We start from the raw sequence: 15,692 nt of genomic DNA on the forward strand, positions 1-15,692 counted from the left end.
CTCAAGCATTCTCTCACAGATCTTGAGTGGTCCCATCCCCTCATGCATGCATTTCCCTGCTCACTGTACGGAAGTGTTCAAATGGGGACAGCTATAAGGTTGGTGTAACCTAGCCCTGAAACATGACTGTCATAATCATGACAGTCATCACGCAACTGAAGCCAGTTTTTTCAATGGGAATTGTGTAAGATGAAAATCGACACTAATAGGTTAATATAGGAGGCCCTAAAAACAACAAATAAAAAAATAATCTAGGAACCCCCCCGAAAATAATTAACCAGGTTGAGAACCCTCATGGGTAGTGAATGCATATACAGTAGTTATTTTGTGATCAGATCCATCCATCCATCCATCCATCACTAATCTCTGACTGACACTGTGTTCTGTGTAATAGGCTACTTGAAGTATAGTTGCAGTATTGTGTCAATATTGCCTCCAAGTGTCCAATGTAAGTATTGCACGGACTGGGAAAGCCCCTCATATAGTGCTGCTGCCTCTGCTCCAACACAGGCTCTGACACTGGTTACTCTGGGGGGAGAGAGAGAGAGAGAGAGAGAGAGAGAGAGGAGAGAGAGGAGAGAGAGAGAGAGGAGAGAGAGGAGAGAGGGGGGGGGGGCAAGCACAGCAAAGGACACACTCACAAAAAGCTGTGATGAGAGTGTGTGGATGTGGATGCCGTTTCTATACCATTGTTGGAAGCGCACCAAATTGCCTAGAGGTATTTTTCTTCCCTGACAGCTCAGTAGGAGGAACATGCGTGCGCGTGTGTGTGTGTGTGTGTGTGTGTGTGTGTGTGTGTGTGTGTGTGTGTGTGTGTGTGTGTGTGTGTGTGTGTGTGTGTGTGTGTGTGTGTGCGTGCGTGTGCAGCATGTGCAGGGCTCTACATGGCGTGCACACATCTAGAGTGATTGAAAGTGATCCGCTGTGAAATGGCGCTCCGCTGCAGTAGATCACTCCAATGCACGCGGAGGTCTGTCTGTCATATAGTCTGTTGTGGTCTGTGGGAAAAAACCATCCCACTGGTCTGAGTGGGAGTCTGGGCTCCACTGAGAGAGAGAGACAGAGACAGAGAGAGACAGAGACAGACAGAGAGAGACACAGAGACACACAGAGAGACACAGAGAGAGAGATTTATTATTTTAAAAGGTCCTTTATTAAGTAACTGCCGGGTGATACAGACCCAAACCAGGATCTACATGCCGATGTAGACAAGAAAACGAAATCACAGGAGTAACACCAGCCTTAAAAAAAGGATCAAAAGGTGAAGAGCAGTTCATCATCGTCCCCCACTGTACACAATACTGCCCCTATTGCCCCCTCCTCGTCCCCCACTGTACACAATACTGCCCCTATTGCCCCCTCCTCGTCCCCCACTGTACACAACTACACAATACTGCCCCTATTGCCCTCTCCTCGTCCCCCACTGTACACAATACTGCCCCTATTGCCCCCTCCTCGTCCCCCACTGTACACAATACTGCCCCTATTGCCCCCTCCTCGTCCCCGCACTGTACACAATACTCCCCCTATTGCCCCCTCCTCGTCCCCCACTGTACACAATACTGCCCCTATTGCCCCCTCCTCGTCCCCCACTGTACACAATACTCCCCCTATTGCCCAAATTTGCACTGAAACCCTCCAGTTCATCCACCATCTTATAATAGGCATGTTGGACTCTGAGCCGTGCCTTTACCAGTCCCGTCAGTATGAGCACGGGGTTCACACAACCCTCCTCTTGAGCCCGATTTCTTCGGCTTAGCCAGATGGCAGAGAGACAGAGAGAGAGACAGAGAGAGAGAGAGAGAGAGAGAATGCCTAACTGTAGAAGCAATAGAGAGAGTTGCGAGGGAAAAAAAGAGATAGCGACAGATGAAAAAGAGACGGGGGGGAGAGACCACGAGAAGGATGGATGGTTCTTGGATGGGGAGACAGAGTACGTGGGCAGGAAGTCTGAATAAAATCCTCGTGTTGAGTATGTTAGGCCCTCCAGGAGTTGACTAGGGGGAGGTGATGACAGCAGGGGCACACACACTGCTCTGCGTGCGTGCGTGCGTGCGTGCGTGTGTCTGTGTGTGTGGTTCAGTTCATTAAAGAGCCTTTGTAGTGATATGACAAGGCCATCTGTTTTGATGGCGATGGAACTGCATGAGAAATATCCAAAAACCCAAATATACACACGCACCTATAATACACACGCACCTAGTATACACACACACACACACACACACAAACACACACACACACACACACACACACACACACACACACACACACACACACAAACTCTCACAGATGCCGTGCTGTCCGTCAGTTCTGTCTCTGTCTGTGGCTGTTACCTGGCCCTGGTCCAATCACAACCCGTGGCCAGCAGCATTCCATATGCCACACGCACGCACACGCACGCATGCACGCACACACACACACGCACACAATGCAGCACTTGTCTTTGGTGCTCAAGCACATAAAAGACTATTCGGTCCCCCCCCCCCCCCTCCCCCCCCAAATCCCTCTTGCTGTACTCTGCGCGTGTGCATACTGCGTAACTGTATGTGTGCATATGTGTGTGCAAACGTGTGTGTGCATGTGTGCGTGTGTGCCTACAATGTTTAAAGATTTTCCCTATACGTACGTGATCCTCAGTGGGGCGTGAGAGATTTATGCATCAGGCAAAACTTATTCCCATAAATATGTCTGATTCAGGTGATATATGGTCACTGGATTCTCTTCAGTCAAAGACGCGTGTGCGCATGCACGTGCGTGCGCGTGTGCGTGGTTTGCGCCATACACGAGTATGTTTGAGAATACTACTTACTGCATCTTGTTTGTATGCATATGTTGTATATTGTTTCTGCAGGGGCCATATGGGAGGAATTACTGTTATACTATATAGCAGAGAGAGAGACTACTAATTACTGTTATATTATACTAGAATTTCGCGGGCCTTCGGCCCGCTCATCCTAGCGGCGCGCAGCGCAAATTGGAGGAAGGAAATTGTGAGAGGTAGACAAAGTCACAACATTTAAAATGTTGGTCTCAGTGTATTTTTTATGGAGTCTGAGTGTATTTGTAGGAAAGAATTGTCATGGCTGGTTCTTGCCTTGACAAACATTCGGAGCAGGAGACGTGCGAAAGATGAACAATATATGATTTATTAAATAATAGGCCTATATAAGGAACTAAAAAGAACTGCAGTACTTAACATAACAAATTATATGGAATGTGTAGTCAGTGAGTCAGTGGTGTAGGTGTAGTGTATGGATGTGTGATACATGGTGTGGTGCATGTGTGGATGGAAAGAACAATCAAACATAAAGGAACGGAGGCATGGAGGCTAATGAAGGGAGTGGAGGCAGCAGGTGTGGCTCCTCTGGATCTCTCTTCTCAACTGGGATGAGTGTGGTATTTATGGCCTCTGGGAGACACCGGGCCCAGGTGCTCTCCCATCAGCCATCGGGCCAATGCCCTACCCAGGCTCACCTACAGGATGAAAGTTAGGCAATAGGCAGGCACATCCACTACTCAGTATGTGTGTGGGGTATCACACTCCCCCCCCCCCCCCTTAAAGTCGTGGTCCCAATAGGAACCATGACTGTCCATTTATCCTACATACATTTACTATACATGAAATGAATTAACATGTTACATTTTACAATTAAGTGCACTATATTCATCAAATGTATACCTACGGTTAATTAACGAAAATGTCCCACTAATCAAAAGATTTTACATTTTACAATGAAGTGCACTATATCATTTTTAACATGTTGTTAAAGGAACAATTATATTGGGCAGCTGATCCAGAGGAGGGCGTGGAGGAGTGGGGTGATGTGGAAGGGGTGTTTCTGGTTCCAGAGATTGTCATGGTTGAGCTTGTAGAAAAGGAGACAGAAAAGTTTGTCAGTAGAGCCTGCATAATGGGAGAAACATGTCCACCAGGGCAGACGTGAAACAAAGGATAGTGATTTGTTTGATCATAATCATGTTCAGGTTAGCATCAGTTTTATATTATTCAGAAATGACATGTGTAGAAATGACATATGTAGCAATGCAACAGCCTTACGTGAATGGGGATTGTAGGGCCAGGAAGCACAGCGCGAAGCAAGGCTTGAAAAACCACATTGGTAGTATGATGTTCCGGCTGTCTTTCTTTCTGCTTTATGGCATAGGTGAGAGCTTCTGTGGGAGCAAAGGTTGACAAAGTCAAAACATGTAAAATGTTGGTCTCAGTGTATTTTTAATGGAGTCTGAGTGTATTTGTAGGAAAGAATGTTAATGTTAACAGTGAACGCAGTTGTTGTGGAAAGGCCAACTTAGTAAAGGAACACTTATATTGGCCAGCTGATCCAGAGGAGGGCGTGGAGGAGTGGGGTGATGTGGAAGGGGTGTTTCTGGTTCCAGAGATTGTCATGGTTGAGCCTGTAGAAAAGGAGACACAGATAAGGGATGACTCAAGCACAAAATGTGAGTGTTAATGTTAACAGTGAATAGTAAAAGAAGCTGCAGTTTTGGTCAGTAGAGCCTGCATAATGGGAGAAACATGTCCACCAGGGCAGACGTGAAACAAAGGATAGTGATTTGTTTGATCCTAATGATCTTCAGGTTAGCAGCAGTTTTATATTATTCAGAAATGACATGTGTAGAAATGACATATGTAGCAATGCAACAGCCTTACCTCAATGGGGATTGTAGGGCCAGGAAGCACAGCGCGAAGCAAGGCTTGAAAAACCACATTGGTAGTATGATGTTCTGGCTGTCCTTCTTTCTGCTTTATGGCATACGTGAGAGTTTCTGGGTTACCCGTCCTTGAGCTGGCAACATAAAGCTGTCCGTGAGTGAAGACAGGGGACGAAAGCCAGACCCCCACTCTTGTAAGTGTGTGTCCTTGGGATTTGTTGATGGTGGTGGCAAAAGCGGTGCGGACTGGAAACTGCCGTCTGGCCCACACAAAGTAGGAATGTTAATGTTGAGGATCAGCAATGAACTTGATTCTAGGGATCAGGACTTCCTTTTGTGTGGCTGCAATTTTGCATAGCAGCAGTTTGTAATCAACATGTTAAATTGTACAATTAAGTGCACTATATTCATCAAATGTATACCTGAGGTTAATTAACGAAACTGTTCTACTAACCAAAATATTTTACATTTTACAATCAAGTGCACTATGTCATTTTTAACATGTTAGATACACTACTACAATACTTCAAAGTGTAAAACACCCTTAGAGCCCTGGCCTTGCAACACGTGGACCCTCCTCCCCCCCCAACAGTGAACACAGTTGTTGTGGAAAGGCCAACTTAGTAAAGGAACAATTATATTGGGCAGCTGATCCAGAGGAGGGCGTGGAGGAGTGGGGTGATGTGGAAGGGGTGTTTCTGGTTCCAGAGATTGTCATGGTTGAGCCTGTAGAAAAGGAGACACAGAAAAGTTTTGGTCAGTAGAGCCTGCATAATGGGAGAAACATGTCCACCAGGGCAGACGTGAAACAAAGGATAGTGATTTGTTTGATCATAATGATCTTCAGGTTAGCAGCAGTTTTATATTATGTGTAGAAATGACATATGTAGCAATGCAACAGCCTTACCTCAATGGGGATTGTAGGGCCAGGAAGCACAGCGCAAAGCAAGGCTTGAAAAACCACATTGGTAGTATGATGTTCTGGCTGTCCTTCTTTTTGCTTTATGGCATAGGTGAGAGCTTCTGGGTTACCCGTCCTTGAGCTGGCAACATAAAGCTGTCCGTGAGTGAAGACAGGGGACGAAAGCCAGACCCCCACTCTTGTAAGTGTCTGTCCTTGGGATTTGTTGATGGTGGTGGCAAAAACGGTGCGGACTGGAAACTGCCGTCTGGCCCACTCAAAGTAGGAATGTTGAGTATCAGAAATGAACTTGATTCTAGGGATCAGGACTTCCTTTTGTGTGGCTGCAATTTTGCACAGCAGCAGTTTGTTGTTGAGGGTTCTCAGGAAAAACAGTTTGGTGCCATTGCAGAGTCTGAAGTGTGATTTATAGACAATTAAAGGAGTTCAGTGTAAACAATGTTGTCAGTTTTGCCCTCATCATTATTGTCTATTAAAACTTTGACAGCACTGGCTTTCTTTCCCCTAGAGAAGGCTGTGTACAGTTGGCCATGTGCGAACACAGGCTGAGGCAAGTAGATGCCAACTCTGTCATTTTCCTGGCCCTGACCTTTATTTATGGTAACGGCGAAAGCTAACCTGACAGGGAATTGTCGTCTGATGAAGGTAAAGGGAAACTCCTCACCTCTGTCATAGTGCGGGATCCTTGGAAGGAAGATTCTTTCACCTCTGTTTGTCCCTAGTGCAATTTCACACTCAAGTACTTTGTCCATCATCTGCACCAGCACCATTCTGGTGCCGTTCTTGAGAGTGCGGTCGCGACCTGATTGCAAGTTTCTTAGCAGCATGACAGGAGCTCCTAGTTTGAGCTTCAGGTTATGGTCAGGGATTCCAGAGGGTGTTAGTGAGTTGAGGAATTCTATAGGCAGAGAATCCTTGTAGTTGTCCTCTTTAACTGAGTCAGCTGAAAAGTAGATTTTCTCTTGTCCAGGGAACTCAGCTAAGCACCTGTTGTTGATTTCGCGTATGTCCTTGTTTAATGGAGTGTATACAGTGCCTTTAAGAAGGTTGTCTTTGTGGACACAGCCATTGTGCAGGTCAGGAAAGGTGTTTGAAATGAGAGTATCCATATCCTTTACCAAGTGCTGTGGTGGAATGTGGACTTGAATGGCAGTATCTCCATGTGTGATTTTGTCTTCCCCCAAGTCCAGGAGGTAGTTGGCAAACTCCCTCTCAGCTATGTCAGTCCTCATGTTGAAGTGTAGTTTGTGTTCTTTCATGAGAGGATAGAGTGGAGACATTTGGATGCAAGCTCTAACAATTTGGGCTCTGCTTGCTCTCTTGATAACGGGGAGTGTCTGCCTAGGGTCTCCACCTAACAGGACAGTTTTGCCACCCCAAGGTTGGTCAGAATGCATCAGGTCCCTCAGTGTTCTTTCCACGCACTCTACATTGAAGCGGTTAACACTGAAGATCTCGTCCCAAATGATTATGCTGCTTTCTTTGATTAGCTTAGCCAGGGAGGACTCAGCTTTTATGGCACAGACGGAGTCTTCAAAGATAGGGATTGGTATTTTAAATCTTGAATGAGCTGTCCTGCCACCCTCAAGGTTCTGAGCAGCTAAGCCTGTGCTGCCAACACACAGCACAATGCCATTCTGTGCTCTAATGTTGGCTGCAATGACCTTAAATGTAAAGGTTTTGCCATAGCCTGCTGGGGAGTTGAGAATGAATTGTCTTGTGATGGTGTCCTCTTTTGGTGCATTCACTGCCTGATAAACCGCCTGGCAGAGTGCCATCTGTTCCACATTCAGTAGAGGACTAAGCAGCTGTACAATTTCTTCTTGTTCTGTGTTGTTGAATCTTTCTGATGTGAAAATTTGTGTCAGCTTTTCCTGCTCAGTTAGTGGTGTTGGCTGTGGCATGTCCGTGTAGTTGGATAGACGATTTCCCATTTGTGAGAGCTCATCATCCAGTGCAAGTAGTACCTGGTTGTGGATAAATGCCTTGTCTACTGCATCTGTAGGGCACATCTGTGCAGTGGCTTCTGCATGGAGGAAGTCATCACTGAGCTTTTCGAAGAATTCTTCAAAGAGGTGTTTGGGCTGTGATGGGTGACAGTATTGGAGGATGATAGCAAAGGTTTCTCTGAGTTTTCTTGAGGATGCATAACTTGAGACTTCATGCATGGCAGTGATCCATTCTCCATCGTCCTCCAGCAAGCCCATGGCTCGTGCTGTGTCTTTGAAAGTTGTGTAGTGGTTGCCCTCATACACTTTAAGGTCGTCATAGCTTGTTGGTCCCCTGATATGAGCCAGGAGCATTTTTAAGTAGAATCTTTCTCCCTGGAGTACTGATACATTGGACATCCTTCCTATTGTCGTTGGAGTGTGCGTGTGCGTGGATGTTGGAGATCTTTCCTTCCACATGTGGCTGTTTGAATTCCAAGTGTAGTGTTCTGGGATGTCCATGTACAGATGTTGCCTTGCGTGATGGTCACTGACATTTAGCTGGAAGAAGGCCAGTAATGTAGTGGGTTTGGCTGCTGTCAGGGCCTCCTGTGCATGGCCTTCTGTGAAGATGACATTTTGTTGGCCTTCTGTGTGGATAGCGAGACTGAAGACAGCAGGGACTCTGTGCTGGATTTTGTACTCCATTGTTCTCCAGTGTGCGTCATGAGCATCAATTGTCCTGGCATTGATGAATCTGGAAATCTCATCCTTATCTTCAATGGTGACAGTGCCAACATCAACTCCCTTATGGATGTACTTGTAGAGGTACTTGATGGTGTGAAAGGAGCCGACAAATTCAACATTAATGTGGCACTTGTACTTCAGAAGGACCCAGGGGTTGTAAGGCACGACCCATCTGCTGTCGAAGGTAAAGCCGTGCTTGCTAGCAGTGTGACCGTTGATGGGTCTTCTGTACTCTGGGTAGCCATGGCCATTGTGAGGTAGGCGAGTTTCATCACAGTATGCTTTAGGGAATTTCTTGGTACAGATGCCATTGACCATGCAGGGGCTGTTGGGGTTGACTGTTCCACAGGGTCCATGCAGCATTGTTTGAGACACCAGCTCATACAGCTGTGGCTCTGTCTGTGGGTTGGGTATGTCTGCCCTAATGATGTGATCGATGTCATCAACACTCAAGGTCTCATGTAGGAGTAGGAGGATGTGAGCGTGTTTCAGTCCTCTCAACTGTCCCTCAATGGTGTGTACTCTAGCCTTCATGTTCCCAAAGACACCCAACTTAATGTCTTTGAGGAGGTTATCCAAGAACCATTTGAAAACTTTGTTAACAATGTCTGGTCTGTCATTGGGCTGCTGTCCTGGAAAGAGGTTTTGCAGAACACCGTCACTCCGTGGGTTTGCAGTCATGGTGATGAATAAGTCAAAGTTCTTGTATCTGGCTGCTATTGCAAGGGCATCAAGATAGTGCTTGTACAGGTATCTGGGGCTCCCAGTGTGGCTAGCTGGAAGAATGATGCGTTGACCAATGTGGGCAGCCTCAGTCTGTCCTGGCTGGGTTTGTTGAGTAGCCAGGATGTCAGACAGACCTGAATACTGATGTACCCTGTATTTGTCTTGCAGTTCCTTCCTCCTGTAGAAGATCATCCGGCAGCTTTCTATCTTGCTGTACTGATCGCAAAAGTACTCTTGGCCAAGTCTCCCCGACCTCAGTAGAGTGTTGAAGGAGGTAGTTCTGGGATTTGTGAGTATTTGGGTTTGTGTGTGTTGTCAGGAAAGACTGCTGAGGGAGTGAGGTGGTACATCTGGCCACTCATCTTGAATGGTTGTGGGCCACGTCCTCTGAAGTTCATTTTCGTGCCAGACACAGACTTAGAAGCCATAGAAACCAAGCCATTGTACTGTCTGATGTTGTCAAAGAACTCCCTTGACTGTGGTGACGTTCTGGCAAACAGAGATGTTAGTGCAGGAGGTGGGTCCATGAATGGTTTGAGTTGAATTTGGCCATAACGGCAACAGGCACTGAAGGTTTTTTTTCCAACAGGACCTTTTGACGTCTCCCAGGGGAACATGAGAGCATGGCATGAAATGCAGACCGAGTCCATCCTAGGTGTCTGTAATGGATTGCTGTGTGTAAGTAGTTGAGGTGGTGTCCAGGCTTTTCGGAAGTGTGTTGTCTTTTGTCTGGTCATGCGTGATTGTGGTTCTGTGAAGGTAGATAGGAGAGTATTAATGAGTTATTAGAAGTGATGAGAGTTGTGAAATGTATGCATGTTAGGTCATGGAGTGAATGGTTATCAGCAAAAGTGCAGTACAGGGGTAATGGGAGAAGATGAGTAGTTAGTTACCTGTGGCCAGAGGCGTTTCCAATGAGCGGGTGTGTGTCGTTGTGTGGTGGCTGGCCTCATGATGCTGAGCTGTAAAGGTAGTGGTGAAATGTAAATATTGTGTTGTTAGAAGTAATGATAAACTGCAAGTGTAGGTCATCAATGGAAGAAGTGTTATTTAATGATGGTGTTGTTGCATTAAAGTGACACACACACACACACACACACACACACACACACACACACACACACACACGTATGTTGATAAAATGGAGAATAGGAAAGTGCATGCAAGCACAGAAAGATAACAATGCACGGGCTTGAAAACTATTAAACACAGACAGAAGTTGTCAGAAGCACACACATGCAACATGTTATGAACGTGTGATTACCTGTTTCTGGTGCTGTTGCGTGAGTGGAACGCTTCCGTTTGGCGTTGCGTGTATCTGCTGAAAGTGATGTGCGTTTTCTTTGTGGTCTGATGTGTGTTTCTGGGGGTGATGTGGTAGTTGTCCTGTCCTCATGGCTGGGAGCTGAGATGGTAGGGGAGAAACGTAAATTGTATGTTGTTATGATAGCTAATGTTATCATCTGTGGTGCAATAGTTATGTAATAATGCTGCTGTTGCATTAATGCAGTCAATGTAAATATTTGTGAAGTTGGTACTACCATGTGGGTAATGATATTAGTGTGTAGTTACCTGTGGCCAGAGGCGTTTCCAATGAACAGGTATGTGTCCGTGTTTGGTGGCTGTCGTCATGCTGCTGTGCTGAGATGGTAGATGAAAAATGTAGATATTGGGTTATGAGAAGTAATGATAAACTGTATGTCAGTAAAATGTGTTATTGCAGAATGTCAGTAGTGCATACATAATGTAACATAGATGTGTACACACACACACACACACGCGCACACTGAGCAGGGGGGAGGTGTCACTCTCTGTGTGTCACACACACACACAGAGCAATGCAATGGGCTGTATAGGAATGAGAAAGCAATAAGCATACATTGACATTGGCAAAGCTGAAGGTGAAATAATGGCATCCCCATGCATCAAATGTCTGTTGTGTAGAAATTCTGAATGTCCATGTAATCTGTGTTTCTGTGGTAAGGCTGCTCCAATTAATTGATGAGTCGTTATGGAGTTGCTGAGTGATTGGCAACTAATGTAGTGATAGATTAATTGAATGGGCCTGAATATATCTGTGTAGGCTGCAACAATGATTTCATAAAGCGTAGTTTAAAATAGTTTTGAACAGGCAACTAATGTAGTGATAGATTAATTGAATGGGCCTGAATAGATAGATAGATAGATTTCTTGATTTTTGTGTCATGCACCAAAGGCGTCCAGCCCACATGGGCTTACAGGACACACCATGTCATTGCATTCAATATTGCATTGTGTACAATAAACAGATATGTTTTGTTGATATTCCCTTTTTTTTTGGTTACACAAACAAAACATTCTGCCTTATTTCCCACGCCCTGCATAAAAAGTCTGGCAAAGCAAAAGTACCTTTCCTAAAACAAAATTCCAGTTTTTCATAGTCCTCCAACCAGAAAAAGTCTGCAAATGTGTTAATGCTTCATATAATGGGCAGTAAAACAAAAGATGATAGATTGAACAGGCAACTAATGTAGTGATAGATTAATTGAATGGGCCTGAATAGATCTGTGTAGGCTGCAACAATTGGCGTGCTTTGTGTGAATGGCTGTGGTGAGGTTCACTGTAACTTTTTAGACATTCCACAGCGCCAGCGCCATGGGGGAGGGAGGAGGGGCACACACACACACACACACACACACTGGGGCCAGCGTGTAGGCATAGTGTACTGTAGTAAATATATATGTGAGGCTGCAACTAACGATTAATTTCATAATCGGTTCATCGGCCGATTATTTAAACGATGAATCGATTCATCGGATTATGGCACCTTTTTGCAATTACTTAAAAAAATTAGCTTCAAGTTATTTTAGGCATGTTGTAACTAACAATAAAGATAATAAAAATGAATACTCCTTCAAAATTAATATGTTACCCCCTTTTTTATCCAATTTGATTTCATTGCCACTCCTACTTGTAATGATACTGTAATCTGTAATGTTGACCGTGTATAGCTGACTGTCTTTCTTTCCATTTCTATCTCTGGGACCCCAATTTTTATATTTTAATTTCTATTGTAAAATCAATTTTGAGTCCATTTGGTTCCATTTTTGTCTGTCACTGTGACTTCTGTCCCGACGCTGTGTTCTTAACTTCTTTAACAGGTCGCTCGTATTTCTTTATGTAAGATAAAGAATCCGATGAACACGGAGAGCCAAAGAGGACTTGTTGTTGCTGTTCCTCATGTTAGCGATAGCTGCTAAAGCTATCAACAGTAAACACAACCTTGCTAGGCTAGCAAGCTAACGTTGCAACAGGATCGTTGCGGTGTGTGTGGGGGGGGGGGAGACTGAAGTTGTGAGAGACTCAGAGAGAGAGGGGTAGAATAGATGCGGAGCACTCTGGTCACGTTCAAGACAATCTTGTGTTGTGTTTATACGACCCGTTGCATATTGTTCGTTCAGCCTAGTGCCGTTACTGAACGGTAAAAAGAAAGCAGCTTTATGTTGCATTTTAATGTTGGAAAACACCCGCGATAATAATCGCTAAGATAATTCGTTGGCAACGAATTCAATTATCGATTTTAATCGATTTAATCGATTCGTTGTTGCAGCCTTAGCGCACAGGCGCAATTGCGATGTATGGATAAATGAAATTATTAAGCACGCAACATTGAGAAGCATGCAACATGCTGTGTGATTACCTGTTTCGGTTCGCGACACACACACACACACACACACACACACACACACACACACACACACACAGGGCGATGTATGGATAAATCAAACGAACGATTAAGCAAGAAACATTGAGAAGGATGCAACATGCTGTGTGATTTACCTGTTTGGGTTTGTTTTGCGCGACTGGCTCGCAAAAGTTTGGAGGCACGCGTGTATTTAGAAAGTGCGCTGCGTTTTCTTCGTGGCATATTGTGTTTGTGGGGGGGTGATGGCAGAGTATATTCCAGTCCAGTTGGCGGTGGCAAGCATGAGTCGTTGTTGTTTGTGTCTTTGTTGTTGGTGGAGTGAGTAGCCTACAGTGCAGTCAGAGTGTAGTTCACAGGTCACACACAGGAGCAGTGAAAGGGGGAGGGGACTTGGGATGGCAGTGTAGAGTAGGCACGACATTGAGGGGTAGAAACCATCCCGGTCGCGTGGTTCATCTAACGCGTGTGTCACTGTGAAGGACTGGCCCCATTAAGTGAACGTAGTTGGCGTAGTAGACGCCAACATGACGATTCTGACGTAGGCTGTTGAGGTTGAGCAAGAATAGCGTGTTTCAGAAAAGTAATATTTAAGCAGTAAATAAGGCATTTTTGGCGAATGCTATGTAGTCTATGTCTTTTGTGGGAGTGTGCAGGTTTTATTTTGCATAGAGAGATGTGTGGTGGAAGTGTGGCTTGGTCGGAGATAGAGCACGAATGAGCGGCCAGGTGCTCATGCACCCCTTTCTATTAGGGTAGCAGGATAGCAGAGAGAGAGAGAGACTACTAATTACTGTTATATTATATAGCAGAGAGAGAGAGAGAGACTATACTGTTATATTATATAGCAGAGAGAGAGAGACTACTAATTACTGTTATATTATATAGCAGAGAGAGAGAGAGAGACTATACTGTTATATTATATAGCAGAGAGAGAGAGACTACTAATTACTGTTATATTATATAGCAGAGAGAGAGAGAGAGACTATACTGTTATATTATATAGCAGAGAGAGAGAGACTACTAATTACTGTTATATTATATAGCAGAGAGAGAGAGACTACTAATTACTGTTATACTATATTATTCAGTGGTTCATTTTCATATCAAGGCCCATTATTTATTCTGCATTTGAGCCAAGTCACCATTTGATAACATTTAGCCTCTCAGACCCAAAACTAAAGAATATTTTGTTGTTGTTGTTCACTCAGCTCCAAACTGATGACACACACACACACACACACACACACACACACACACACACACACACACACACACACACACACACACACACACACACACACACACACACACACACACACACACACACACACACACACACACACACACACACACACACACACTCCAAGCACAGACAGACACAAGTGGTTTCCTCATACTGAAATCAAATCCTGCACCGTGAAAAGAAAACTAAACATAAAGAATAAAACAATAGAGCGTCGCAGTCCCGCCCTCTACCAGGGCCCAGGAAATGATTCCCCGTTCATTTTCCTCATAGACATTTCAAAAAGTATTTATTTAAAGACCTTTTAAGCCTCGTACAAAGCCAACTCGAGTTGTGACAAATCATGACAACAAACACAAATTTAAATAATTAGAAAGAAAAAGAAAACGGGTGGTTACAACACTTGTTGTTTTTCTTCATTGTAATTATTTGTTTGATCCAAAATATTGTGTTTGTTGTCATGATTTGTCACAACTCGAGTTGGGTTTGTACGACGCTTATATAAGGTCTTTAATTAAATAAGTTTTGAAAGTCTATGAGGAAAATGCATTGGGAAGTATTTCCTGGGCCTGGCGTCATGAAAGGGGGCGACGCTCTATAAACACAAGATGACATGCACAGCATGTAGATGCAACAGTTTTACACAAGTAAAATACAGACATAAAACAAACAACAAATACCTTGTTGGCTGCGTGCTACACAAAGAGGGAATACTCTCCAGTCTTCAGGTCAATATAACCTTTTCTAATCAGGTCCTTATATAACCTCTTTTATCAACTTTAGACAGTCTCTTGTGACCAGCATAAAAACGGAGCTTCTGCACCTTGCTGCTTCTGTGGCTTGATTGCTTATACAAAAGAGAGCAGACCAAACGAGACACAGAATGTGACTTTGACCCTTCAAAATAAAAGCATAACAACAACAACTTAAAAAGACATGAAATAATATTTTAACATGAAATTGACTTAAACTATGAACTTCTTAATGTGGACTTTTATAAAAATAATAAACAATTATTATGAACTTGGAGAAATAAGCTAATTATATTACTCATAGTGGCAACAGTTACACTCTGCCAGCCTGGCTCCAACCTCTGCATCCTGCCAGGCAGGAAGTCAGGTTGTACATGCCATTGCAGGGCGGTGACACAGGAAGTGAACCATGTGCCGCGACGAGTTTCCTGGTGGAGAGTCGTCACACCACGGGCCAAGAGGGTGTGTGTGCGTGTGTGTGCGTGCATGCGTGCGTGCGTGCAATGCATGCGTGCGTGGTCATCTTGTGACCTTACTGAAATTGAGCAATTTGCAGGGAGAGAAATTCTTCTCTTACGTGACAACAATTTGTTCTTTTCAGCACAACTGTCACCATAGGCCCTGGAATCACACGGAGGGAGAGAGAGAGAGAGAGAGAGAGAGAGAGAGAGAGAGAGAGAGAGAGAGAGAGAGACAGAGAGACAGAGAGAGAGAGACAGAGAGAGAGAGAGAGAGAGAGAGAGAGAGAGAGAGAGAGAGATAGAGAGAGAGAGCCAAGCGGCCTGGACTGTTCCTTCCATATCATGTTATTATTTGTTTGTTTATTTCTCCACCAGGATGTCTTCCCTCCCTTGGAGGTCAGACGTCACGTGCGTGCTCTGAGGAATGTGTTCGTATCCAAATAAAGACACACTGACCACGCTGATGGTGCAGTCTGCTCGGGAGGGGGTCAGAGTTCACTCCATGTCCACATCACTCATCCACTGCTTAGGGAGGCTTTGAACAGATGACCGCT

At 44.7% G+C, this 15,692-nt stretch overlaps 1 long non-coding RNA gene across 1 annotated transcript; it reads right to left on the reverse strand.

The window, feature by feature from the left end:
• Positions 1 to 3,047: 3,047 nt before the first annotated feature.
• On the reverse strand, positions 3,048 to 5,471 carry LOC308315740. Its single transcript, XR_013964073.1, has 3 exons — positions 4,673 to 5,471; positions 4,061 to 4,416; positions 3,048 to 3,869 (listed from the first exon to the last, which is right to left on the reverse strand). It is a non-coding gene; the product is annotated as an uncharacterized lncRNA (long non-coding RNA).
• Positions 5,472 to 15,692: the final 10,221 nt, after the last annotated feature.

This window comes from Protomyctophum bolini (assembly GCF_963924005.1).
Source record: "Protomyctophum bolini genome assembly, chromosome: 1".
Lineage (NCBI taxonomy): Eukaryota > Metazoa > Chordata > Actinopteri > Myctophiformes > Myctophidae > Protomyctophum > Protomyctophum bolini.